The sequence below is a fragment of the Lathamus discolor genome, chromosome 2 (assembly GCF_037157495.1).
Source record: "Lathamus discolor isolate bLatDis1 chromosome 2, bLatDis1.hap1, whole genome shotgun sequence".
NCBI classification, from domain to species: Eukaryota; Metazoa; Chordata; class Aves; order Psittaciformes; family Psittacidae; genus Lathamus; species Lathamus discolor.
In genome coordinates, this window is record NC_088885.1 from 6,767,496 (window position 1) to 6,794,631 (window position 27,136).

Here is a 27,136-nt window from a genome sequence, read left to right on the forward strand (position 1 = left end):
TTCGCTTTTGCTCTGTTTGTACTCTTAATCTACACGTTTATGAGGCTTCCATGAATGTTAAATTCCATGAGGCTTCACTGGTGATTAGAAGTAAATGAGCTAAACTAAAATGCGTGTTTAATTTCTGGCAGGGCTGGTGAAGCATTTCTTAGAGGTTTTAATCAGAAAATGCCTGACACGTTTTTCACAGTAAATGTTAGAGAAATGCTTTTAATAACATTAGAATGAACTTGAAATCCTGTCTTGTGGTACTGTTACTTTTACATTCCTGAAGTAATGGCTTATGATTTGCAAGGTTTTTTTACTTTTGATTTTGATTTTTGACTAGGAAAAAGAAAATTATTAGAGGAGAAATTCAGAGTTTCACTTTGCTTTACCTTCCATCATCAGTCTGTAGGATAAGTCAGGACAGCAGCTCCAGGTTCACAAAGGTCTTGGGTGACCTAATCATGTTGCCATCAAATGATAGAGCTTGGAGGGCAATCCTTCTGATCTTATGCAAGGTTCTTGATAGAAGAAAAGTGGCTCATTTGTTATGATAAATGACAACATGTAGCCCTTTGCCATGAATGCTCATAACCTGTGTAGGATGGAGTACTCTGACTCTTGAGATCCACAAGGCTTTTTTCTGGGTTGGCTTCTGTATGTTGTGTGCAGCACCAGCAGATTGGCCTTGCTTGTAGCCTAACACCTATGTTCTATCTGAACAGCTCCTCACAGCCATAGCTTTGGTCTGTGGATTGCTTGTACTCACACCAGCATACATGGTAGGCGAATTTAGTTACCTCACAAGAGTACAATGTGAAAATGGCAATTTGCTCCTCTGTGTTTTACTCAGGTGTTATAACTGATAGAATGCCTGTCAGAACCTTACAGAATTTCCAGTTTGTAAGCATTCCTTTTCCCACTGTGTTTGGTTAGATAACTAATATTAGGCAGCTAGTTAAATCACTAGATAAAAGTAGAAGTGTAATTTATACCTGCTGATTTAAACACATAATTATTGTATGTGGATACTAATTACATAATTCTAGTGCTTGTTTTTATCAGTGCCACATTGCCTCTCATGAAGAAATGTGATGTAAATAATCTTTATATAATTCCAGAATATTATAATATTAAAAATCTGCTGAAAAAAATCAATTTTACAATAAAGATGTACAAGCTGTAGAGAAAATCTTCCTAATATACGTACGTTTCAACAGAGACGGGCATGGAGTTAACTCTAACTATAACCGTTTCTTAGAGGAAATACCTTTCTTATATTAATGTTTATATGTGTGAGCACCACTTAAAGTAGATTTTAGCACAGATTCAGGTACAGTACTTTTGTCTAGAATTCTGTTCATAAATACAGATGCAGACCTTGAGCATTCCTCTCCTTAGAGAACAGATGCACAACTCTTTGCAGTACTACTGCAATGCCTATGGAGAACAGATGTCTAGATTAGGATATAAAGCAAATCACTGCATTCTAGTGCAACATTGTGAATCAAATACTGAAATTTGCAGGAAAAAATAAAATAAAGGATCTTCTAGGGTAGGGTGGTTTTGTGTTATATGAATCAGTTTTTATGTACAGTGTCACATTGGCCTACCAGGAATTTTTAGTAACCTCAACAAAACTGGAAAATTAATCACATTTTTTTATAACTAACCATGATAAAACTGAGGTCACAAGACCATTGTACACTTTGAAGGGGCCAAGAATTAATGTTATATAAACCAGTAATTTTTAGAAATGGGAGTACACATAAGCTCCCAGCTGCTTCATGTTGGGAAGATTGTATTTTTGTGCCTTATTGTGGTTAATGATTTCTCTGGGCACTTTAGTTAATCAGCTTACTCATGTTACTTTTTACCAATTCCACCTGTGCCACTGAGATACAAAAATCCTTGTAAACCTAATTCTGGTGTAGAAAATCCAATTTCTAGCCACTCCTTGTAGACTAAATCTTTGCAGATAGTACATACTGCAAGAAGAATTAAGAGCAAAAGGCATGTTGCAAAGAGGGGAAGGGAATGTGGACCAAATATCTGGGAGGATTGCCAGAAGTTGAAACAGCTGCTCTACAACAAAGGTTCATTGCAGCATTGTGTTCTGCATATATTGAAGGCATAGCCACAATGCCATGAAACTAATCCTGTAACTCAATCTGCAGTTAATCCATGTAACTCATTTGCATTTGTTGGCCCCATTTATACTAGCAAATTAAAGATCTGTGGACTGTCTTCTGAGGTTAAGGCTCATGCCCATATTACAAGAATTCTTAGCTTCCAAAACAGGCTTTGGGAATACTTCTTGTCTGCTAAATGGTAGATTGGATTTGTTTGAGAGAGTACTAGTTGGCATAAAATCATGCAAATGATTTTTCTCACAATAAATAATTAATAATTAGCAGCCTGTCTTGATGTTTTATCTGTGGAGATTTAGTAAGTTTAAATGATGCTTGAATTAGTGGGCTTTAGAAAGGTAGTAAGATGAATATACTTTACATTAAACAAACCCAAGGGCCTCTGTCTTCAAAGGGGCTAGGTTCCACTTTGAAGTATGATTCCTCACCTGCTCAGCTACAATTTAACAATGGAAATGCCTAATTTGTAACCAGTTGAGTCACCTAAGTGCCCCTGTTCCAGCTGTGAATGAACTGAAAACCACCAGGTTGGTCAGTGATGGTACTAAATTGCTCTACATAAAAACTCATCAACATTCTTGGTTTGACATCCCTATGCCATTTTTTTCTGTAAGAAAGTCAGAATCTTGAGACTCACATGGGAATAGCCTATCAGCTATGTTATACATTCATTTTAATTCCCTTTATAGATTAAGAAGTACATTATTATTTGGTATAAAATTTAATTGCTTCAGTCACAAGAGTTTATGAAAGTCCTGTAGCTGTCACATATTTGTGACCAATGAAGATTCAAGATGACAGGAGAAGGATTTTACATAAATGTATTGCGTTTCATTCAGGTATGTTAAGCACTGGGACACTGGGTGTAAAACGACAGGCACCAGAGTTGCTTTTTTCAGGCTGTTTGGTTTCTTCAGCTAGGCTAGGTATAGTTTTAACATGTCTCAAATAGATGTTTGAGATTGTGTGTTCTGAACGTATGAATCTGGAGTGGTTGACAGAGGTTGTGGGTTATTTCAGGTGACTTTGCACCCTGTGTACTGGGCTTTGTGAATCCCATTCTCTGACTTCCACGTGTTCTTACACATTTTGTAGAGAATCTGGACATCTGACTGAGTTTTATTTTCCATTATAACAGATCAATTACAAGTTAAGCATCACAATGCTGAAAATAATTTCTACTTTACTAATTTAATACCAGATAACAGAAACCAGTATTTTCAACTGTTACATGTGCAACTTAATGTAAATCTGTAATATTTGGACTTCCTCATATTTCTATGTTGGTATTGTAATCACCTTGAACTTTATTAATAAAGTTATTTACAATTTAGCATTTTCTAATCCTTAAGGGCTTTCATGCTGAGCTATACTAGGAGTTAACATGAGCATACTCTAATGAAAGTTGTAGAAGTATTCGAAAATACCCCTTAATACTAACTTTGCAAGATTACAGCACAGCTATTTTATTGATGCATGTATTTTATATGTCTGAAACCTGTTTTTTATAAAATGTATTGCAAACTTATTTTAGGTACTAGAATATCTGTGACTTTATTAATACAAAATGTAAAGAAAGCAGATGGTAGAATTATTGTAAGAACATAACCTGAGCTTTAGATAATGACCACCAATGTTTACAGAAAAGTTAAATGTAAGCAGAAGATCATAACTACTGATGATATAATTTCACTTGTCGCATCCATTGTCCTGTGAAGTGACAATTTTAAGTCTCATATGTCGTCCTTGTAATCATCACACGCACAGGGGTGTATAAATGTATTACAAATGCAGTAAACAAGATAAAAATAGTGGACTTATGTATGTTCGTTCTGAGTAAGCTGTATTGATAGCATATGAATTTAACACAAGGCTTAATTTGAAATATTTTGAATGCCACTGAAGTAAATGTATGGTAGAGTATGCTGAGCTCTGTTGGAAATGTATGTGCCCAAATTTTATGGGCATACAGCTTATTGGACTTGGGGATGAGGATTATTTTTTCCTTAGAAGTCTTTGGAAACAGACGTCATTTCATATGACAGGAGTTTTATTAAACCTCTGGCATCCAGCACAAAATACATGTATTTTGTTATTTTTTAAATAGAAGTTACAAGGTTTCATAGGGAGTTGTAGACTCAGAAGTGTTATTCACTAATCAAAATGTATATTTAATGCATTGCTTTTCTCTTTTCCCCTAGTTATGATAATGACCCATTTCATATCTGCCTACTGTGGTGTAATATTTGATTATCAACTTTCAAAGACCACAGCAAGTACTATTTTCGTCTTGTCTGTAGGCTGCTTGGTGGCTCTGGAGGTCACTGCAACTTAGTAAAGGTTTTTCTCAGACACCACCTGCTAGATCAAGTGGTAAAGCCATAGAGGGATTAAAGATCCACAAATGGTTTGTCAGTGTTTTTGAAGCTCCTGTCACAAACTGGGTACTGCAGGAATAGAAAATTCTTCTGGTTTGTCTCAGAGATCATAAAGCAGTTTGCTCATTTCAGCTATCACAGATGCTTTTCGGAGGTGAATACTTGTGAATGATCCTCCATCTCTGATGCTGTCTGATGTTAAACCGTGCTACTTTGTAGAGTGTGCATATATGGTAGCTGATAATTAAGGTGTTCTAAATATGTCTTAAACAATAGTAGGATTTTAAAATTTAGACTCAAGCTGTGCCCATCCAGATTTCTAAGCATCTTGGAATTCCAAGAAGGAATACTAGTAAAAGCAATGAGAATGTTTGGTTGGGTTTGGGTTTTGTTTTACTTTTTTGTTAGTCATGTTCTAATCTAATCCACCATCCCAGTATTACTCAACCTAATATAGCCTCGTAAGTGTCATTTCATGTTATCTCCTAACATAATGTGAATCTAATTGCATCAGTGTGTCTTCACTATGTAAGTGCTGGGACATTGCTGAAAAGTAATGAAACATAACAGAATACATCATAAGGCTTTGTCACCAAGACTAAATGGTGAAATTCTTAGTTTCACCCTGAAAACTCAGGGTCACCAAGACACTGAGCCAGACAGGGAACAAATAAGTGTGAAAGAGGTAACTGAGGAACACCCAGCATCTACGCGAAACTACTGAGGCATTTTTTTTAAGAGAGAGCAGGAATGCAGTGAGAAGGTTTGTACATTTTTCTGCCAGATTTCTTGCCTCATTAAAATGAACTGTTTGCCAGTATATGCTCTAGCAGTAGATCTTGTTATGAAGAGACATATACCACAAAACACAAGAAGTCTGATCTTCATCATGGGCACACTACTATTGAAAAGCACTCTTTACACATGGCACAGATTAACACTGCAGAGTGTAGGTGCTTCCGATAGCTTTAAACAGATCCACTAATGTACTGGAAAAGACTAGCCCATCTATGGTGTGCTTCTTAATGGCTTTTGCTTAAGAAACATAGTAACATAGCATTGCTATATCAGCTAAGCCTATTTCTGAAATTGGCTGAGATAGCCTTATATTACACAGTTCTGTCTAGCTGTATTGCCTGGTTGTTGTAGGAATGCTGATGGGAGTGCTGTTGTTACTGAGTTTGTACTTAATGTTTTCACCAGTGAGAAATCGCACTACATTTTGGGTGCAGTTTTTTTTCTTTTAATAATTTTCTCATATTCTAATCTCTTCTTCGTACCTTGAAGCTTTGTCTACATGCAATAATATTCTGTATACATTTTTTTAGGAGTGTGGCCTAGTTGTGACCTGTGCACCAGATTTGATATACTGGTTTCAGTACTGTGGTTACAGTTGTCCTTGTCTGTAATGTGATCAGTGACTCACAGCACTGAAAGTGTTGGCTCATGGTGGTTAATCTTGATCTCATTGTAGGATTGTGCAGTCAGTGTGAGCCAGACTTTGACAGGGAGGAGAAATCATTTTTGCAAATAAAGCTTGTGCCTGGAGGCTTCTAGAAGGTTGTTACTGCTATCTTCTATGGAGTGCTGTGAGGTTGTGTACTTTGTCACACATGCTTATTCTAAATAAAGCAAGTTAATGATGTTGATTTAATGCAGTTTCAGACCTTATGCAATTTTTTCCAGTTGTTCTTTTGCTTCTGGCATTTTATCAGTTTTAAATATGGAAATATACTTGAATATTTTTTAGGCTCTAATGGTACAGAATATGCACTATTTAAACATGGACATGTAATTTTGAATATATATTTAGTTGACTTTAGGACTTAATGGAAAAAATTTATTCCAGATGGTTTTCCATTAGGAAAATTTGTTTTCTCTATCCAGAGTTGTCTTTCTTGAGGGTCTCTTTCAGGAGCTGTCTGCCTCTGCTGCTTCTGTCGGAGATCTTTTGTTAGGACTATTTGATCACTTCCACTGTGGGCTATAATTATACAAATCCGGTTGTTCCATGTTTTTTTGTGCACAAAAAAAAAAAGAGTAAAGCAACCCACAGTTTGTCATCTTTCCCAACAGTGAAAGAATGCTTGGTGCCTCATGGGAGACAGTGTGTTCCAGCTTGTGTCTGTAGCACAAAGAGGGGTCACCTGACATATAAACTACTGATAATACAGTGTGAAAAAATGCAGTGCTGTGGTAGAAATGTATGGTTTTAAATCAAAGGGGTTTGGGGTATTTTTAATTAAAAAATCCAGATGTGATGATGTGATGAAAATATTCCCTTGCCCTGTTCATTCTTGTGCTGACACAGTTCTGAGGAAGACAAGAAATATATCTCCTCACTGGGTTGATTCAACTGTTGTCTGCTGATATGATGGGGGTTGGAAAGAAAGAGTGGTCTGTGAGATTGACACACCTGTAAAGATGTCAGACTGCTCCATGGTGTAAACAAAGTGCCCCAAGACTGGACTGATAAGATTAGCTTCAGAAAAACACTCCTGATCCACTTGCAAGTGTAACAAAATAAATTCAGGGAATCAAAGTTCAGTAACTTATAAATTTGGGTAAAAGAGCTGTGCGTTGTATAGAGTGTATTACTTTTCAGTGTAATGTCGCTGCCAAAGACCTAAAACAGTATGAAGCAGTATGTTTGCCAGGATTTTGGCTGGGGCATTGCAGCTCTGCTCTGTTTGAAGTTAGGAACAGAATCAAGGTGTGACAAATTAATGTCCCAGTTCTGGAACAGGACTCAGCATGCTTAAATGCTTAAAACATGCTAAGTGCAAGGTCCTATGCCTGGATCAGAGCAATCCCAGGCACAGCTACAGGTTGGGCAGAGAAGAGTTCAGAGCAGCCCTGTGGAGAAGGACTTGGGGGTGTTTGTCGATGAGAAAATGAACATGAGCCGGCAGTGTGTACTCGCAGCCCAGAAAGCCAACCGTATCCTGGGCTGCATCAAAAGGAGTGTGACCAGCAGGTTGAAGGTCCTGCCCCTCTACTCTGCTCTCCTGAGATCTCACCTATAGTATTGTGTATAGTTCTGGTATCCTCAACTTAAAAAAGGACATGGAATGGTTGGAACAAGTCCAGAGGAGTGCCATGAGGACAATCAGGGGACTGGAGCACCTCCTGTATGAAGCCAGGCTGAGAAAGTTGGGGCTGTCCAGCCTGGAGAAGAGAAGCTGCGTGGAGACCTCATAGCAGCCTTCCAGTATCTGAAGGAGGCTTATAAGGATGCTGGGGAGGGACCTCTTCATTAGGGACTGTAGTGACAGGACAAGGGGTAATGGGTTAAAACTTAAACAGGGGAAGTTTAGATTGGATATAAGGAGGAAATTCTTTCCTGTAAGGGTGGTGAGGTACTGGAATCGGTTGCCCATGGTAGTTGTGAATGCTCTATCCCTGGAGGTGTTCAAGGCCAAGTTGGACGAAGCCTTGGGTGAGATGGTTTAGTGTGAGGTGTCCCTGCCTATGGCAGGAGCATTGGAACTAGATGATCTTGAGGTCCTTTCCAACCCTAACTGTTTTATGATTCTATGATTCTGAATATCTTGGAAGACTCTGTGCAGTGCCCTTTGCAAGACTGAGGCATATGGGGAGACATTGCATGACATTGCTTTTCATTTACAGATTTTCTTCTTTTCCAGTAAGAACACCAGTGCAGGGTATGACTTGTATTTTGACTGTAGTAGCAACTTGATCATCAATAGCATTTATTGTAAGAGTAGAAATAGACAAACTATGAAGAGAAATGATTCATCTAGTGAATGATTCATAATATAGTCTTCCTGTACAGATTTATGGTTGAAAATATGTTGAAATAAATTATAAGAAGAAAAAGGTTGCTTAGTCCTGCAAGTCACAGCATGAAACATTGTAGGTATTAAGGTTAAAGCAGTTCATGATCTGATCCTTCTTCTGTTTGAGGCATAAGCTTGCTTCGTCAATATTAAATGCATGCTAAAATGGGGAAAGTCAAGATGATAATGATTTAGTGCACAGTAACTTAGTCATAAAAGCTCTCATCCAGGTAAAATACGGCTGCTTGCGGGTTGAAACTCATCAAGATCTTCATATTTTGCTTTTGGTTGGAAGAGACTGCTGGAGGTCAACTAGTCCAACCTCCTACTCAAAGAAAGACCCATGTAAACTCTTTCATCTTGCTCAGAGTCTTGTCTGGTTGAGTTTCAAAAATATGCAAGGGTGAACATTCCACATCTTTGAGCTTGGTTACTGTCTCTCCTCATGTGTCACGTACTACAGGTCCTGACTATCTTGTTGATCTTGTTGTAGTTGTTCAGGGACTTTCTTGTGCTTGAGGGTTCCAAACTGTACAATGCATTCAGATGAGACTTGGTCATGAATAAAGGGGATTAATCAGTTCCCTTCATCCAATGGTTCCACTCTTGTTAATATGCATAACCTTCACTGCAACAATGGCACGTTGCTTGTGTAAGTCCATTGGGAGTGCCCATCAGGACAATCAAGTCCTTTTCTGCAAAGTTGCTTTCTAGTCAGTCAGTTATCTGCTGGTACTGTTACATGGGGTGTTTAGAGTCTTTGCATCTATCTTCGTTCAACTTCAGTAATTCCCTTTTTGTTCACTACTAGAAGCCTGCCTCCTGGATGGCAGCTTTGCACTCCAGAATATGAAGCACCTCTTCAAATTTGGTATCATTCATGAACTTTCTGAAGATTCATTCTAAATCTTGTTCATTTCAGTAAGTTTTGAATTAATCCTAATGTGCAGATGGTCTTGGATGTTCTTTAGAAAATGCAGTAGTTAGTATATACATAAATACTGACTACTAAATCTTCTAAAGTGTAACTCCTGGAGAGATTCTCTATTCCTCAGTGCCTGTAGTTTTAATGAAGTACTTGTAGTACCTTCAATGCCATGAGTAATGTCAAAAACAAAAACAAATGCACCTTTATGCAAGATGAGTAAAGCCTGGTCAAATAACGGATACAGCAGATTTAAAATAAGTTGTCTTACCTCTTGGTCTTCCTGAACAAGGCTTCTACAGAAGCTAAATTCAAGTAAACTTTCATTAATATTTTTCTCAGATGTGGAAATTTTATTAACTGAAGTTGCACATATGCTTGACATATCTTTTCTGATAGAAAACCAAAGTGAAGTCATTGATCTTAAGGTCCTTTCCAACCCTAACCATTAAATTATAGGATTTTGTTTGAGGTTTGTTTGCAGTTTCCCACATTTCCTGTAGTAATTTGCAAAGCTGCATGAAGTTGGAACTTCATCTTCCAAAAAGAAAAGAACTTCATCTTCCCGTATGAAGACAGGCTGAGGAAGTTGGGGCTGTTCAGCCTGGAGAAGAAAAGGCTGCGTGGAGACCTAATAGCAGCCTTCCAGTACCTGAAGGGGGCCTATAGGGATGCTGGGGAGGGACTCTTTGTCAGGGACTGTAGTGATAGGACAAGGGGTAATGGGTTAAAACTGAAACAGGGGAAGTTTAAATTGGATATAAGGAGGAAATTCTTTCCTGTTAGGGTGGTGAGACACAAACTGGTTGCCCAGGGAGGTTGTGAGTGCTCCATCCCTGGCAGTGTTCAAGGCCAGGTTGGATGAAGCCTTGTGTGGGATGGTTTAGTGTGAGGTGTCCCTGTCCATGGCAAGGGGGTTGGAACTAGATGATCTTGAGGTCCTTTCCAACCCTAACTATTCTATGATTCTAAGTTGGGAAAAAAATGTATATAGATTTCCTGCAGAAAATGTTATCTTAGAAATGCTAGTAAGAAAACAGTAAAAATTCAGTGGTAAAAGAAAAATCATCCTTGCAACAGTTCATGACAGGTGATAGGAGAAACAGCTCAAAGTATTTGTTACACCTGTAAGACGTGCAAGATGCCACTGGGCAGAGATAAAAATGTCTTATATTGGTTATGTAACTAAGAAATAAAAAGGAAATGTGGCAAGAATCCTGTGGGTAGGAAAATACTCACTCTTCCTCCAAGAGAAAAAGACTCAATATGTATAATTTACCATTGTGTCATTTATGCCTCTGTATCCCTTTAGTAATTGGTGAAATTCTTGGCCCTATAGATTTTCTTTTTAAAAAAATTATCACAGTCCACAAAACAGAAAGACCTGTGGTTGATAAACTCACAAGCTGAGTTAGATTCACATACCCTTCTGAGACAAAAGCATGAGTTGTACAAACAGGTTTAAATAGTTACTTCTTAGAGGTACAAGTATATGTTAGCCATTAGGAATGTTTTCCAGAGTAGTCCTGTTACTTAGGAGTTGAAATCTCAATTTCAGAAGTGGCCACAATTCTTTATAAGTCTTTATGAATTATAAAATTTGGATTCCTGCATGTGAAATCTTCAAACATAATTTATAGTTGTAATGCATAAATTCATGGTGGCTGCTTTCAGAAACACTAGACTAGTTTCTCTGGAAAACAAGGATCTCTTTTCACTGTTTTCTCACTCCAGAATATAAGGGGATAGTTTTTTAAATCTCAAAACTTTGTAGGTCAGGAAAGGTGTTCCTAGATCTTCTAGTAACATCAATGAATTTCACTCACCTGCTGCTCAACGCAAATGTGTGCGTACTCTGGCAATCAGTTTTAAAATCTTTTGCTTTGGACTAGCTCTGTTTAAACTTCATTAGTTTATGACTATGGAATTTTCGTGAGAAGGGTCTACTTGACAGCTCAGGTATGATGGTTAAAGGATCTGTGACCTGAGATTAGTCCACAAAGGTGATTTGAAATGCCTGGTGTTAGACTTGGTTGATGTGGAAGAGATTGGGGGAAAGAATTCTTGGCTGAGTGTTTTCCTAAGAAATATTAAATCATTGTTGTAGATCAAGTTTAGGGGAGAAAAATAGCACTATGATTACACAGTGTGTCTAAGAAGCAAACCCAAAAAAAGGTCCAGCTGGGATAAATGTAAATTTTACTCCAGGATTAAGGTCTATTAGGGAAAGCTGTCATCTATACTGGGTGTGTCTTCTGTTTATCCTAGCCTTAAAACCAGATATTCCAAGAGATCTTTCTACTTTTCATTTGTCTGCCTTTCGCTCCCCATATGTGACTTCCCAGAATGATCTCACTGTGGGTGGTCTCACCAATTCAAAGGAATTATTAATGGGGAAAAGAAAAACATACTATAGCCCTACAAATTATCCAGGTTTGTGAATATCTATTTTAGCTTTTATGTTAAATTATTAGCTGACTTGAGCCCAGAAAAATGTGTTTGCTGACAATCATGTTGATCAAAAATAAGCATTTAAAATTCTAGGTGCTTTATTATGAACTTTCCAATAAAATATTGTGATTTTTTTTTTCCTTTCTGTACCTGGACAGAGATTTCAGCTGCAATGTTTGAAGTAGTGATATGTTTGAAGGTTATTTAGTTCTTTAGAAACTTAGAACCTGTTTAAAAACAATTTCTAATCTTGCTTTCCATGTTAAGGTTATTGAGAAGCCAACTTGAAAAGCATTTTACTTCCTACAGCAACTCTAATGTATTTTCATTTGGTTTCAGACTTCTTTATAGTGTAAGAGGCAGCAGCCATTGTGCTTGCGGATAGCAAGCTGGTGAGAGGGTTCAGGTTGTGAGATTAATACTATTGCATCCATCTGTAACTAGTCTGCAGTCTTTGACTATGGTGATGTTAAGACTTCAAAGAAAAGCTGATAATATTTGCAGAGTTAAAGACAATTGTTTATATTAAATAAACTCTCTTTTGAAGTTAGAGAATAAATAGATAATTTAACAAATTTACCCTCAAGCTATGGCTGTACTTTTTGTATCAATGGAATTATCAGAACAAATATTTATATCAGAAATATCCTATTGGCCTTAGAAAAAAGTAGTATGTGGTTCTATTTGAAATACCTATCTAGATGACAGAGATATCCAACTGCTTTTTCGACATGCACGGAATGTTGTAGAAGTATGACTGAAGATTAATGTCCTGTTTCAAATAACAGGAGACACAGGCCAAAATTTCCATGAAAACTAAACAAAGTTCGTTATTGAGAGCCAGAATCTTTCACATTTGTAATTTTTTCAATGCCATTGCACCTTGTCTGGCATATGGCAAAAGAAGAAAAAAATCTCTGTTAATTCTACATCATCCAAGAGTTTATTTTTATATTGCTTTGCTGTAGGTTGTTAGACAGCTTTTACAAATTTTCCAATAGTGAAAATTAACCAACAGTGAATGTGCAAAGAATTTGTCTCTAGATATCGCAACCTTCAGTATGGAAAATAGAATTTTTATTTGTCCCTGTTGTATTTTATACTGCTGAACAACTTTAAGTAATTTTAGATTTATGGGTTTAGTCCTGCAGGTTCATGACATAAATGGTAACAATGTATAATTATAGGAAGAAATACTTTGCAGTGATTTTGTGATGTCAGTTGCTGTAGATCCTAGTGTGTTCTGGAAAAATATTAGAAAATGTATTTCAATCATTTATTTGTGAAATGTGTCAGCTAAAGTACAAACAGAATGAAAATCTACACTGCCTAAATGAGACCCACCTATGATGTATTACTGAGATAAGCAACTTTTTAAAGTACCAAATACTTCTTTAGCAATTCTTTCAGTCTCTGAACTATTTTTCCAGTTCAGACTTTTCATCCAGTCATCTTATTATAAGAGAAACTATATTTACTATACTAACATATTTATGTACACAAGTTTTTTTTTTATATTTAGCACAGTCATCTTGTGAAAATATGCTTGGCTCTAGCAGTCTAACATAACCCATGGAAAGCAGTTGGTGTGTATCTCTTCTAGGATTCTTTTTGGATATTCCTATTGTATCTGTTTTTATAATGTAAAATTTAGCACCATCATTTGCAAAATTTATACCTTGAACAGTTGACTATGTCATTTCCAAAGAAGGAAGCTGTCAAGCTGCCTGTTTTTATATATTGCCATGAGTTGGAATAAAAAAGGGGACAGCGAGTATCTCCACTACCTAACTTCAGCTTTCTTAAATAGGGTCACTTCTTTAGAAAGAGATAATTGACCTTCTGCTATTGAAGGTTCCCTTATAAATATTCCAAGTTGAGCACCAGAATATTAAAACAATACATGCCACTAAAAATCCCAGTCCAAATATTTTGATGATACAGGGCTTTTTTGTCATTATATTAAAACAAATCCCCCAAGAATGTAAATAATAAAACAAACAGAACTATACAAAACAAATGCAAACAAGTATATGAAATTAAATCTTTAATACTTCACATGCATAAAGTAAAAAAATTCCCAGAGAGATGGGATACCCTGCAAAACTGGACCCAAATGGACAGTTGAGCAAAGGGAATTATCAAAGTAAGGTCAAGAGAGAGAAATTTCTGTCTTAATGAGAAGAAAGGAAAATAATGCTAAAAGTTTCATGAGGAATTTCTTATGATACTCTGATAGGTTTCTGAAGCTAAGAGTGATGTGTGGAGTAGTAGTTGTAGCAAGTGAACAGCTCAAGTACACAGCACATACAGCATATTCATGCTTGAGGGGAAGAGTCTGAGGATAAGGTGGAGAAGACTAGAGCATAAGCATGATATTCCTTCATGACTAGCTTAACACAAATGATGCTGAAAATGTGTAAAAAATGAAGATTTCTCTGTTGAGGGTTTATAGAGCATATATACTACAGAGGAACTAAATGCCTGCCCAGTGAACAGGTAGATGTGAGCAAGTCTGAAACCAGTTAGCTGATCTGAATATAGAACATGACACAGTCTGCTTACTTAGCTAAAGAGCAGAACTGTGGCCCTTGATTAGATTCCAGTGCTGCTGAAAAGTTTGCTCTGGTTTGTTGTTTCTGCTCTCATTTTTTGTGATATCTAACTGTAAAGTGTAAATATGAAGGTTAATTATGAGACACTTCCTTGCATTTCTACCATTCCTTTTTAATTTGCATATGCTTTATGTTTTCATTAACCCTGCTGTTTCAGAAATATGACAGAGTAAATAGCAAGCAAACTTGTTCAAGAACTTATATGGGATTTTAAATGATTTTGCAGCTTGGCTGGGGTTGTTTATTTTTCTGTTAAAACCTAGAAGGTCTAGAGAAGATCTTCAGAATCAGCTCTAGGCTCTGCTTTTTGAAAATCACAGCATAGCTTCTACTGAGTGAAACTGTGCTATTCCTTCTGCTACTCATGAGTAGACGCTCAAAAATAGCTGGTGGAGTAACTCGTGGAATCTTACTGCTTGCCAAAGAGAGAAATGTATGCAGTTCAGTGCTTTAGAAGTAGTCTCAATGGTTATTGTTGCTGTACTACTGAGCAATCTGTTGAAATAAGCTTCATGGAACTATAATTGTGATAATCAGCCTGGATTGTCAGGTTTATGTCTGAAATGTTTGAGTTTGGGGAATTTCACTGGGATTACTTGTTAATTTTGCTTTGCTGTTGAAGTTCCATATGCTGTAAAGTAGTATTTTTAGGAGAGACTGGCCTGAAGTAACCTGTAAGCATCTTTTTCCTAGTTGTCTGTCTAAACATGAGTCAGCAGCAAGCTTCAGTAAATGGACTGTCAATAGATTGTGTGATTTACTGAAGGCAGCCATCCAGCCTAACCTCTGTGGTGAATTAACCAGCTTCAGTGCTCCTTGTCACTCAGCCTGACAGAGGGAGAACAAGGAAAACTTAATCCTCCACACTGTGACATGGTGGACTGTGTATCCCTTAACATACCAAAGAACTATGCTAACAACCTTCATGATGCCAAGTGTGGTTCAGTATGCCTTATGTAAACCCTCTTAGCACCAAGGAAAGCAGCACTTGATTCCAAACTGTTTTGTGGTTGGGGTTTGGTTTCAAAAGGCAATGGAAAGGGAAAGGGAAGGCAGGGAGAAGGTTACCTTGAGGTCCGAAATGCTTTCTATACAACTGTATGAAAGATCCCTCTTAAAAAGAGCAGCAAAATAGCCACTCTTGGTATTGAAAACTTAATCTTGCTTGTGCAACTGGCCTTCACTGCCAAATACTGAAAAACTGGAGAGTGCTGGCTTTGCTCACGGGAATATGACTGCTTCCAACATGTGAAGTTGATGTCCATGATCATGTTTGAATCCTTGTAGGAATGTAAAGAAAGCAGGTGGGTGGTTCTTTAACTGCAGCGCAGTTATTTGGAGAGAAAATGGTGTTGCAAGTACAGATCATTTTGCAGTTTATTCTCATTCTGGGGAGTAAGGCGTCTCTGAGCACAATGTCCCTTCCATATTTTCCAGAGACAGTGCAACAGTATAAACCAATCATCTCTATCAGCAATAGGCTTGCTCCTAAACAAGATTACCAAGCTAATGTAAGCTACTCACCTGTAGTTGTACTACACACAATTATAGTTAAAACTAAATTTTGCTTTCTGTGAATGCTGCTGAAGGGATAGAGGGTCCTCGCTGGTAGTAAAACAAGGGTAGAATATCAAATAAAATATTGAGTACTAATAGAATAAAGCATGTTGAAAATATAACTTGTTTAACATCCCTGTCATTAAACATGGCTTCACACTTTCAATCTGTACTCATTTTAGACATTGAGGCATCTGATCCATATCATGACATCAATGCACGTTTAGCCACCTATGCATCTTCAGAGCTTTTTACGATCAGCATCTTGTAGGAAGATATAAGAATCTTACACTGTTTGCTGTACATTGTTAGGCATTCCTAAACAAGTTTCTTTGCCACAGTTCAGATTTTGCACTTCTGAATAGCACTATGATTTTTTTTTATCTTTTTTGTTTTTTAGGTTCTTAAGAGTAGTGCTAACCTCATTCATAAAAAGGTTTTCCTTGGTTTCTTCATGGGCCTTGAGTTTGTTATTATAATAGAACAGATTAGGACCATATTCTTAAACTGTCTCAGCTGTTTTGAAACAATTAGATGACAAACAATTTTTCTGCTGGTCTTTATGTAGGGGATATAATTTATCTGGAGATCATTGGCCAAGTGACAACTCAAGTCACTTGAATTGGTAGCCATAGCTGTCTTGAACTAGAGAATTAAAACCAAATTAAACTGTCCTAAGGATTTTAATAGTTTATTATATAATATACATTATAAATATAATGCTAAATTTAAAATAATTCAAAAAATCAAGGAAACTTTAACAACACTCAGGGCAGTTTGGACCAGATGCATATAATCTGTAGACTAAGGCACTGTCAGTATATTTTGGGGGATGGATAATGTTGTGTATCATGTATGTAACTGCCAGTCTGAACTTCACACAAAATATGGAACCTTGTTCCTGGTAACAGTTTGAAGGAAATTGTCTGGGCTAATATTGCTATATATCATGGTTTGGCTTAGGTTTCATTCTTCTTAACTGTAATTTTCTTTGTGAACACTAGATGAAGCCCTGATGCTTCCACACAATAGGAAGAAGAGAGCTCAATGATCTGTTCTGGGTTGTGGATCCCGAAGTCCTGACTTCAGCTAAGCCAAAACAAGTAGAGGGATTTTCTTTTGTGGTCTCTTGTTCTGTTCCACAGGCAAATCCCCTCTAACCTGAGAGTGTTCCCTGTCAGGGTAGCTGAACAACCAAATAAAGTAAAACTGGCCTTATGCTTCCTTTAACTTTCACACTGTCTTTTAAAAGGTATTTCCTTGATCTGTTTTCGCTTGTCTTTTTACAAGTGGTGTAAATGTTTTTCATAGTCTACCTTCAAAATGGTGTTTAAACTTCTGTTCTAAAAAAGCATCCGTGTTGTTTGCTGACCCTTGTGTCCCCAAACCTTGTCTCATTTCAGTGTCTGAAAACAGCTGAGACACCGAATGTTCTTTTCTGCTGTTTTCTCCTTCATGGCTAAGATCAAAGAGAAAACAAGGCACAAAAAGAACAGAGGGACTAATGGGGAGCCAAAGGCAGAACCCACATTGTAGTCCCACAGGTGGTAAGGAAAAAGAATCAAAGTGATGGGGATGTAGGAAATGACTGTTGGGTTTGGTTTTTTTTTTTTCCCTTAATAAAAGCTTTACCACCTGTGCTGTGATGCTCTGAGGAGCTCTAATAGAATAAAGCTGTTTGGTTGGCCTTGCATTTGGGAAAAAAATCATAGCCTGCAGAGGACATATTTCCGTTAGGAGAACTTGTCCTCAGTCGATTGCACATGTTGTGAGAACATACATGAATGAGTAGCATATAATTTAAAATTCCTCTTGGCTACAGTTTATGGCTAACATGTAGGTGTTTCTGCACAGTTCATTGGATTCACTCTAAATATGTAAGTTCTTTTCTGGCTGCAGATCCAAGATGAAGTTTAACAAACTCCTAGTCTGTTCTGAAGCTGTGTTACAGGACAGCAGAACAGCACTAAAATGGTAAAAACATTGCCTCAAAGAGCTTTGAATTTAAAGAGCTCAAGGCAACTCTGCAACATGTGAATGTCTCTTTGAGAGTTGATAGAAGTCTGAGGAAGCATAAAATGACTGACTCTGTCATGTAGGACCAACTTCTTGCTCTTTCCATAACAAAGTATGGAAAAAAACAGTTACTGGTTTCCTGACCCACTACCATGACACTAGTGCCTGCCACTAGAATTAATCACAATGGCATCAACTTTTTCATGAATCTCCACAACTCATTCAGCTGTTTGGATCATAGATTCTGTAAAGTGCTTAATAGAGGTATTTTTCTGCCTGAATTTGATTGACTATTACTAGTAAATTTAACCACCAGGTGACAGTATTGTTCCACTCCAATACAGAGCATGGTATATTTTATCAGGCAGAAAAGGAGTATAAACTCTCAGAGGGGGAAGTTTAACAAAATTAAGAATTCGGTTTTCACACTTATGCTCTGTCTGACTTTGTTCACTTTTTCCCGTAGTCCCGTCTTGAGGCTCAAGTAACTTGTTGCAACAAAGCTTCGATATATCAGCTTTAAAAGTGTATTACCTCATTTTAACCCCTCAAAGCAAACTGCCAACAGTTTTCCTCTCCTCTTAGAAAGAATCTCTCTCAGCAGCTTGCCTTTCAGTTTTCTATTAGGCATGATCTCTGTTGTTTGATAAGGGTTTTATAGTGACATACAATTTTACATATGAATGCTCGTTAAATAATATTCTTCTTCCTGGGGGGGAGAGAGGAAGGTGGGTGAGTAGTTGGTATGAGATCTGTGTCATTCCCTCAGGCAAAGCAATACAAACTATTCTGTGCCACACTGCAAGAAAAAAAAAGAACATAAAATGTGCAAATTGCACCACCTCCACTCCCTATGTAGAATTTTGTCTATGGTAGATTCTCTAAAAAATCATAGAATCATCAAATATCTCAAGTTGAAAGGAACTTGTAAGGATCATCAAGTCCAATTCCCTGCTCCTCACAGGACTACCTAAAACTAAACCAGTGTGACTAAGAGCTTCTTGAGCTCTGATAGGCTTGGTTCCATTACCCTTCTCTGGGGAGCCCATTCCAGTGACCGACCAGCCTCTCAGTGAAAAACCTTTTCCTAATGTCCAGTTAGAACTTCTGATGTAGCTTCATTCCATTTGCTCATGTCCCATCCCTGGTCACTAGACAGATATCATACACCTCCCTCTCTGCTACCCCCTTGAGCAAGTTATAGACTCTGTCAGAGTCACTCGCCAGCCTTCTCTAATCTGAACAAACCCAGTTAACCCAGCTGCTTCTTGCCCTTGAGACCCTTAACCATCTTGGTCACCCTCCTGTGGACATGCTGTAATAGTTTCATATCTTATACTGAGGTGCCCAAAGCTGCATATGGTTGAGGTGGGGTTGCGCCAGTGCAGTGAGTGGGCCCTCAACCAGCTAGTTATGTTGTGCTTGATGCACCCTGATCATAGCAGTTAAAATAATTGCTGATCTTGTTAAGCAGCTGGATGGGCAGTAAAACTTCCTTAAATTGGAATCACTAAACCTTTACCTAAAGATATTACAATGAACACATTTTTGTGTAGTGATCATTTGTATGACTGATACTTGTATTCATAGCTCCAATGCAATGGAAATATATATACCTTGCACATATTTCATGATGGTAATTGTTCTGTAGAAAGTTATTCCACGAGCTTCATGATGCAAGTCTGGGTTCAGAGAGTTAGCTGGTTTGTCCTAATTTTCACTTATGCATTACAAATGTGGCTTCTGCATGTATTTCATTCTACATCCCGGTGCCAGCAAGATAAGTGGATGCAAATGCTAATGAAAAGCAAGCAGCAAGAAAAGCCAGTGGGAGCTGAATTCTGAACATGCAGTAGTATATATTGCTTTGAAGCAGTGTACTGCAGACATCTTCATTTGGGAATACAGTTACTGGATTTTATATATATCAATCCCTGTGCATGCGTAAAATGAGGATAATAGTGCTCTCTTTCACTGCAGAAGTTCAGAACATTAATTCTGGAGAAGTACTCGGATGTTACAACAAGGCACTGTATAAAATTTCTAAGAGGAGTTCTGTTAGATTCAAATGTTCTCTTCCCGTTCTAGTGTTCAGTAGATAATGTCTGGAGATGTCCTCTGGATAAGAAAGAGGATAGAAAGAAATAGCTTCTCACCCAAGAAATACTGGCTAGCCTTGTACCCTGAATGAGTCAAGGATCCTTAATGGTAAATTGTATGTTATCATATAAGTAATGGTTGTCTCTTCCTGCATGTGCACATCCAAGGGCAAATTACACTGTGTAAGCCTTTGTTCTCAGAAATAAATGAACCAGTCTAGTTGAAAAGTTCATCCCGAGGCAGGGAAATTTCAGCCAAGGTGATAAATATTTGGCATAGTTATAAATAACTGAAAACCCCCCCACTAATTAATGATGGAAATTTGGGAGCAATTGTAATAGACGTAATTGTAATACTTCTAACTACCTGAAAATATCAGGCTTTATTGCAGTGTTAATCTGAGGAGTTTTATTTAAACAATTCTCAGAAGTAAAGAATTTCATCATTAAATGGGAAATGTATATTTTTTGTTTTATATTATTTATCTTATTAACTGATTTTGACATATAATTCTGAAATTTCTTCTAGGAGAAAGAAAAGTATTTTGGAATTGGCCTGGAATACAGGAGGCCTTTGTTCAGGTAAGCTACAGTTTTCCTTTGTTACTTTGATGAATTCATACTTTGATGAATGTTCAGTGCATTCTTATGTTATGCTGTGGTGTTGGCAATGAGGAAGTATGAAGCTGCTATGCATCATAGGTTTTGGGGAGAGGTTGGTTTGATTATTTACCAAGTTCTGTCAATTTGCTGTATGTAGCCAGACACAACTACATCATTTAACTCACACTGGGTTCATTGTAATCATATATTGTAGAATAAACAGTAAGGGTTAGCCTTAAGTACATGCCACCAGAGGAAAACTTTAATTAGGAAAGATTGAGGTTGACCGGTAATTACAGAGGTAACAGTTCACGCCTCTATAGTTAAAGGTTGAGTCAGTGTTTCCAATATAAACCATTATTTTCTGGGGTTTCTACTCACTTATTCAGAAACTATGTGGTCACATCCTAAGGACTTTTTATTTTTTTTTTTGTAGGCTGTAAGTAAATTCCATTTGCAGCAACGAAAAGAATATACATTCAACAAAACAATCTTTCAGAAACTGAAAAGATTCCTTAACTGATCGGTGTGAAATGTTTGGGCTCAGATGCGAAAACAATGTTGCATGAGAAAATCTATGTGAAGATATTGAAGTATTCAAAATAGATGTGTTCTTGTGGTATCCCAGAATGAGAGTTATGCTGATTAGTACCAGCTCACCTGACTGTATTGCATTACCTTTGATGTACTAATAGCATTCCAGTAACTCCTACTCTTAACTAGATTACAGTAATTAATATGCTATGGGTGATGCAGTTTGAAAATATGTCCCTAACACAGCAGAATGTTTCAGGATGAAGTGGTTGCCTTGATTTTTAGCTAAATTATTCCATTCTAAAGTTGCTCCCATAAATTATATTTTCATTTATTATGGCTTTATGTATTAATTTTAAAGCGGTAGTAAGGAGGGATGGAGTATTTGAGATCTTACTCAGGCTCAAAAAATGGTCTGAAAGTTGGTATTTATTTGATTTGTGTGTGCATAGTGTACTCTTCACCAGTGTATGATTCTATGATCATTGGGCCTGTGTTCTGCTTGGTGGAGTGCTGAAGTAGGAATCACGTATATTAAGCATATTTTAGTACCAGCGGTTTCTTATTCTGATAGGTTTATTTTTGTTAATAAAAAATGAAGAAATGTCTTCTATGTGTGTAAGACAAACAAGTGGAAGAAACTAGCTTTGGGGAGTGTGGGGTGGTAGCAATAATATGAGCAAACTAAACTCAAAAACAGTGAGATGATTTTTTTTTTTTTCACTTAAAAGCTTCACAGAATTTAGTGGAAAGGATTGTAACAGAAGTGAATTAGCAAAAGAATTACCAGGCTTGTTTATTGTTCACTACTTTATAGCATTTGTTGTGTTAATTAAATTTTTTATACTTCTCAGAACTGTTTTAGGCCCATTATAGAACGGGGGGAAATAAATTACCCATACCTTGAAGAGCTTCTAATTTTATATATGACACAATGAAAGGATAATAAACTGTGCAGAGATGGGGAAGTTGAAGAGAAAAGGCTTGCAGCAATATGTTCAGGCAATGATTTGGTTTTGGCATTTAGAGACACGGTGACTCAGTTTCGGATTGGTGAAGTGTTTATTGTTGAGGTATCTTGCACATTAGTTTAAGAAGGGAGTGCTAGGAGATACTTGAATGAAAAAAATTGAGATTTTGCAAGGCAGATGTTGAAGTGAGCTGATGCTTCTGGATGCCAATAGAGACATGGAGAGGCTGTGGGAGAAATAGGAGATTAAAACACTGGTACAACTGCCGCAATTAATGGCTGACAAGACCCTGAAATAGGAGTGTATTTATTTGTGTTTGTCACTCTGCATTAAGGGTGTAAGCTTATAAAATGCAGAACATTTTCAGCCAATTTACCAGTGTATTTAAGCGTAGTTAAGCATGTACTTTAGTATTAAGGGTATGCTATTATAGATCAATTCGTACTATGTGCTTGATTTTTTTTGTCTTGGCAAATGTTAGCTGTTGGGCTTTCCTGTAGGCTCTAAATATGTTATATTTCATTTACTCTGGCTTTGTCTCCCTTTCCTCTTCTTTGTGCTCAAGTGTTCAAGGCCAGGTTGGATGGGCTTTGAGCAACCTGATCTAATGCAAGGTGTCCCTGCCTGTGGCAGGGGATTGGAGCTAGATGACCTTGAAGGTTATTTCCCACCCAAACCAGTCTGTGGTTCTGTGATTTTTCTTACTGTATTTACATTTTTCATGACTGTAACTCTATGGTAAATTTGCTTATTAAAGAGCAGCACATGAATTTCATCTGATACAGTGCTAGCTGTATATGCATGTTTGTTATCTCTTTGAACTGCTCTCCCTTCTGCATTACAAATGGTTATTAGAATAGGAACAGTATTGTTTTATTGTCAGCTCTTCTCCTTTAACCAAGTAACCAACTCTCACTTCCAATTGAGAATGCCATAAGCATGCTCATACTGGCTAGTGTGGGAAATGCTCCCTTAGTAAAGCCTACAGAAACTTTGCAAGGGGTGTGGAAAGGATGCTAATGCTCAAAGCCCCTGTGGAGCAGTTTGGAATGAGTCAGATGGTATCCGCTAAGGCTGTGCCCTCCAGAACAGCAACCTCACCGCCCTTGGAGGAAAGGTGCAGCCTAGATCCTCATCCAGGCTGCGGCACCTGCACAGTGAAACAGGTATGGAGGATATGGGCCAACACTCACCTCACCCACTTCAAAGCCCTGCAGAAAGGGTGTTTGATCCCCTAAAGGAGTCTTATTAAAAAAAAAAAAAAAAGCAAAGACCTTATATCTATCTATATATATAGTTATAGATATAATGAACTATGTATGTGGCTACAATCCATCCATAAAGGAGTGCAGTGTTCTGTGGGTGTTATGTTTCTTGTGGATCATCATCCCTAATACAAGGCAGAGGTATAGGTATCAGGGCTGTGGCTTTATTGAATAACTTACTAGAAAGAGGTGAATCTGTGTATGGGCTAAGAATTGGAGTTTAGACAGCTAAAAGGCATATGTAAGGGAAGGGATTACAGACTAGAATCATCCTGTATCTCTCATTTATTGTTATGCTACACAACTCTTAACATGTGACTAGAAAAGAGAACTCTCTCAACACTAGCTTATATATCAGAGCTCAGTTAAAGGCCATAAAAATGGCATTCTCACAGGCAATAAACTGTAACTGATAAAATTTCAGAGGAGCCAATCACTTTAACAAAATCAAGTAGAAAACCCTTGGAAAACAAATCTCTGCTGCATTGAATCTAATGAGTGTGAGGGATAAACATCCAGTAAAGCTGGCAGGAACACTTGGTGGGCTCTAATCAACTAAAAATTTGGAAGTGATTCAGGCACCAGGGAAGCATGTAAAGAGGAATTTCAACATCTAGCTTCACATAATAGCATGCAAGAACCAACTGTAACTAACATATCTTTCTTTATGATGAAAAAATGAAATGTGCTGTGTGAGGGATTTTTTTTTTTTTTTAATACAGATAGTATGAAACCCAAAGATAATTCAAAAACCTCTCTTCATGCTATGAAAAGCAATAGTCTTAACTTGGTCTGAGTTACTGGGTGGCTTCTGCCAACTCCATTGTCCCAGAAGACATTGAGACCCTATGTTTTCACATCAAGACAATTACAGTACAGAAGTCTGGGTTTTATTCCATAGCTTATAGCTAGAGTTTCATCTAACTGGGGTATGGAGAGTTTGCACAACTCCACCATCTTAGATTATGTCATTATTTTCAGGCTGATGGGTCAATACAGAAATCTGTCGCTAACTAGTTTTACTTGTGTACGGAAGGATGAGGAAGATAATCAAGTTACATCTGAGCCTATAAGATTTGCCTCAGAAATGTTTGATTGCCATTTTCAGTAAAAGTAAAAATCATGTGAAAAGATCGTAGGAGCAGTGAAGCATATATTTGTGAGTCCTGAGTTTGTAAGGCGAACATACTTTACTTAAAAATTGCTGAAGTTTAGGTTTTATTAGTGGTTTTAGAAATAAATTTTAAATATATTTGTTAATCACCCTGGTGATTTTATAGATGCTAATAAATTGTCGTAGAAAAATCAGAAACCCTACCTGAACTGAGATCTTCCAAATGAACTTTCAGGGCAGATGAGTTCTTTTTGAGACTCTTTTCTTCCCATTGTTGTGAGAGTGCATCCCTTTTCTTTACACAGTAACTGCATATGTTTATAAATAGCTACGGTGATTCTAATTTAAGAACCTTTTCCTTCTAGGGAAGCGAGTACTGGTTTGGCCTGGGCAGTTAGGAACTGAGGTACATTGGAGAGATGTAGAATCTCAGGCTGGTCAAAATGGAAGGGCACAAACCAGTTCCGTGTCTAAGTGGCTGTTTGCTGCTGGAGAAAGCCTTGGTTGACTTTACTCCAGTGTAAACAGACTACAGGCACTTAAGGCTGTGGACATAAGTCAGTGTTTGTATGATCAGAATTTGCTATTGATGCTCAGCAAAATTCATGTGATTCAGTTAACATCAGATTAATATGAAGTATTTGGTAAAATGCAAGGCCTTTTTCATCACAAAGGCTGCAATAATTGCTGTAAAATGATAACTGTAAGATAAGACTTGTAATAGAAATTCAAAGTTTTACTGACACTTCCAGTTTATATCAACTAGCATTTGCATATTAATATATATTGATATATATAAAATATCGACTATCATAGTGAGAACTGTCATATCATCTGCCTTTATAAGAGAGCACTCTCATTTCTATCCATGTCACAAACTGCCTTCCAGCCAGCAGCTACCTGGACTATGCCTTTTCACCTTATTTGCGGCTTCCACAGTTCTCAAACTCTGCCTCTGCTGTACTTTGTTTTAGAATAATGTTGGTGTAAGCAGCTCTCATAGTCTCAGGTTTTAAAGAAAGACAAGTTTTCTAGGGAGACATAGTATCTTGTGTTAGATCTTATGATTGCATCTGAGGAAACAAGCAGAACTACTTTTTGAGTCTCCTTGGTTTTATTGTTGTTTTGTTGTTGTTTTTTGTTTTGTTGTTTTTTTTTTTTTTTAACTAAATTGCTAGACAGCTTCTTCAGTTGTACAGGAAGGAATCTGTGAAAAAAAAAAAAATAAAAAGAGGAGGTATTTCCCCCATTTAATCATTGCAGCACCTTCTGTGGTACCACAAGCAACATTCGCAGAATGCTGTTTGTGTTCCTTCTGAGTTTTCTCCTTGAGACCCATAACTTGCATTTCCCATTAATGAGCTGATGATATTAAGCTGGTAAGGAAATGAGGAGGCTTCTGCTTATATTATCTATTTGTATGCTTGCATCAGATATAAATCTGGCACATACGTTGTGCGTAACATAGACCCCGAATGTCTGTATCTATGTTCTTTGTTTTGTTTCTTCCTTTTCTTTTCAGACTGTCACATTAGGACAGGATGCCTTGGCTAGAACATCAGCTGGGCTTTGCTGCTTCTTTTCTCTCTCCATTTTATTTCATTCCAAGATGCTTTTGTATATGAATTGCAGTATCCAATCTCTACAAACATCACTGTAGTTTGTAAAGAATTTTCTGGCATAATCCAAACTGTAGGGAAGTCTGTTGTTTATATCAAGAAATAGTATTGAGTGTATATAGGAAAGTGAGAAGTGCCACAAGTAAAATCTGTCTTCACACTAACATAGTTTACTACAAAATTAGTTATAATGAACTACAGTTTTGCAATACAATAACAAAGAGCAATTCCAAATTTAGTTGCCAGTATGGATTCATAGACAGGCATAGATGCATGCACTCAGCATCATGAAGTGCAAGCCAAGAAGGCATGTAAATGTTTGGTTCACTGCTGTGATACAGAGCAGAAGGCAGACTTCAAAGACATCATACACGATGTTGAAATTGGTTCCCTGCTGACTTTCCTAAAAGTGATTCATCCAGAAATGGAACAAAAAATATTTCATGTATAACAAAGAGCAAACAGCAGGAACTGGCTGTCCTTTCTTCACCATGTGACTGGCAAATAAAGTTTGGAAGAGTTTGAGTTATATCCATAACTCCTAGACATGGCCAATAGCCTTTCTATCTGGAAAAAACTGCATTGGTATAGAAAACCGTTCAGTCCTTGCTGACATGGAAAAGCTCTCTACTTGCTTTGCTTGTCAAATTAGGTCAGGTGGAGTTGGGGAGGGACAGTGCTTTGTGAATGCAATGCCAAAAAAGAATTAATTACACATTAACATTTAATTGCCTACATGAAGTGATTTAGAGGTTAGAGGGCATGTTGCATTTTTTTTTTTCTCTCAGTAGTGATTTTCTCAATATATACCATAGTTATTTCACAGGCTTTCAGATTTAAAGGACAGACAAAGTGTTTTAAAGAATTTGCTACTTCGTTCTTTTAGGCATCTAAATGATATGGCTGAATTTTCACAGCTCTTGGTTAGGGAAGAATCCACAGAGCTTCAGGGTGCTGAACCCACCTAAAGACTTTGATTTGTATTCCTAAAAGGTACTTGGACTCAAGAAAATTTGCTTGTTAAGGGTATTTTCTTTTTAAGTCAGTCCATCTT

The 27,136-nt window shown here is 37.3% G+C and overlaps 1 long non-coding RNA gene across 1 annotated transcript; it reads right to left on the minus strand.

Annotated features, from left to right (window-relative positions):
* Positions 1–22,156: 22,156 nt before the first annotated feature.
* LOC136007634 (uncharacterized) lies at positions 22,157–24,766 on the minus strand. The gene is made up of 2 exons (XR_010609780.1): positions 24,668–24,766; positions 22,157–22,310 (listed from the first exon to the last, which is right to left on the minus strand). It is a non-coding gene; the product is annotated as an uncharacterized LOC136007634 (long non-coding RNA).
* Between the last annotated feature and the right edge of the window lie 2,370 nt (positions 24,767–27,136).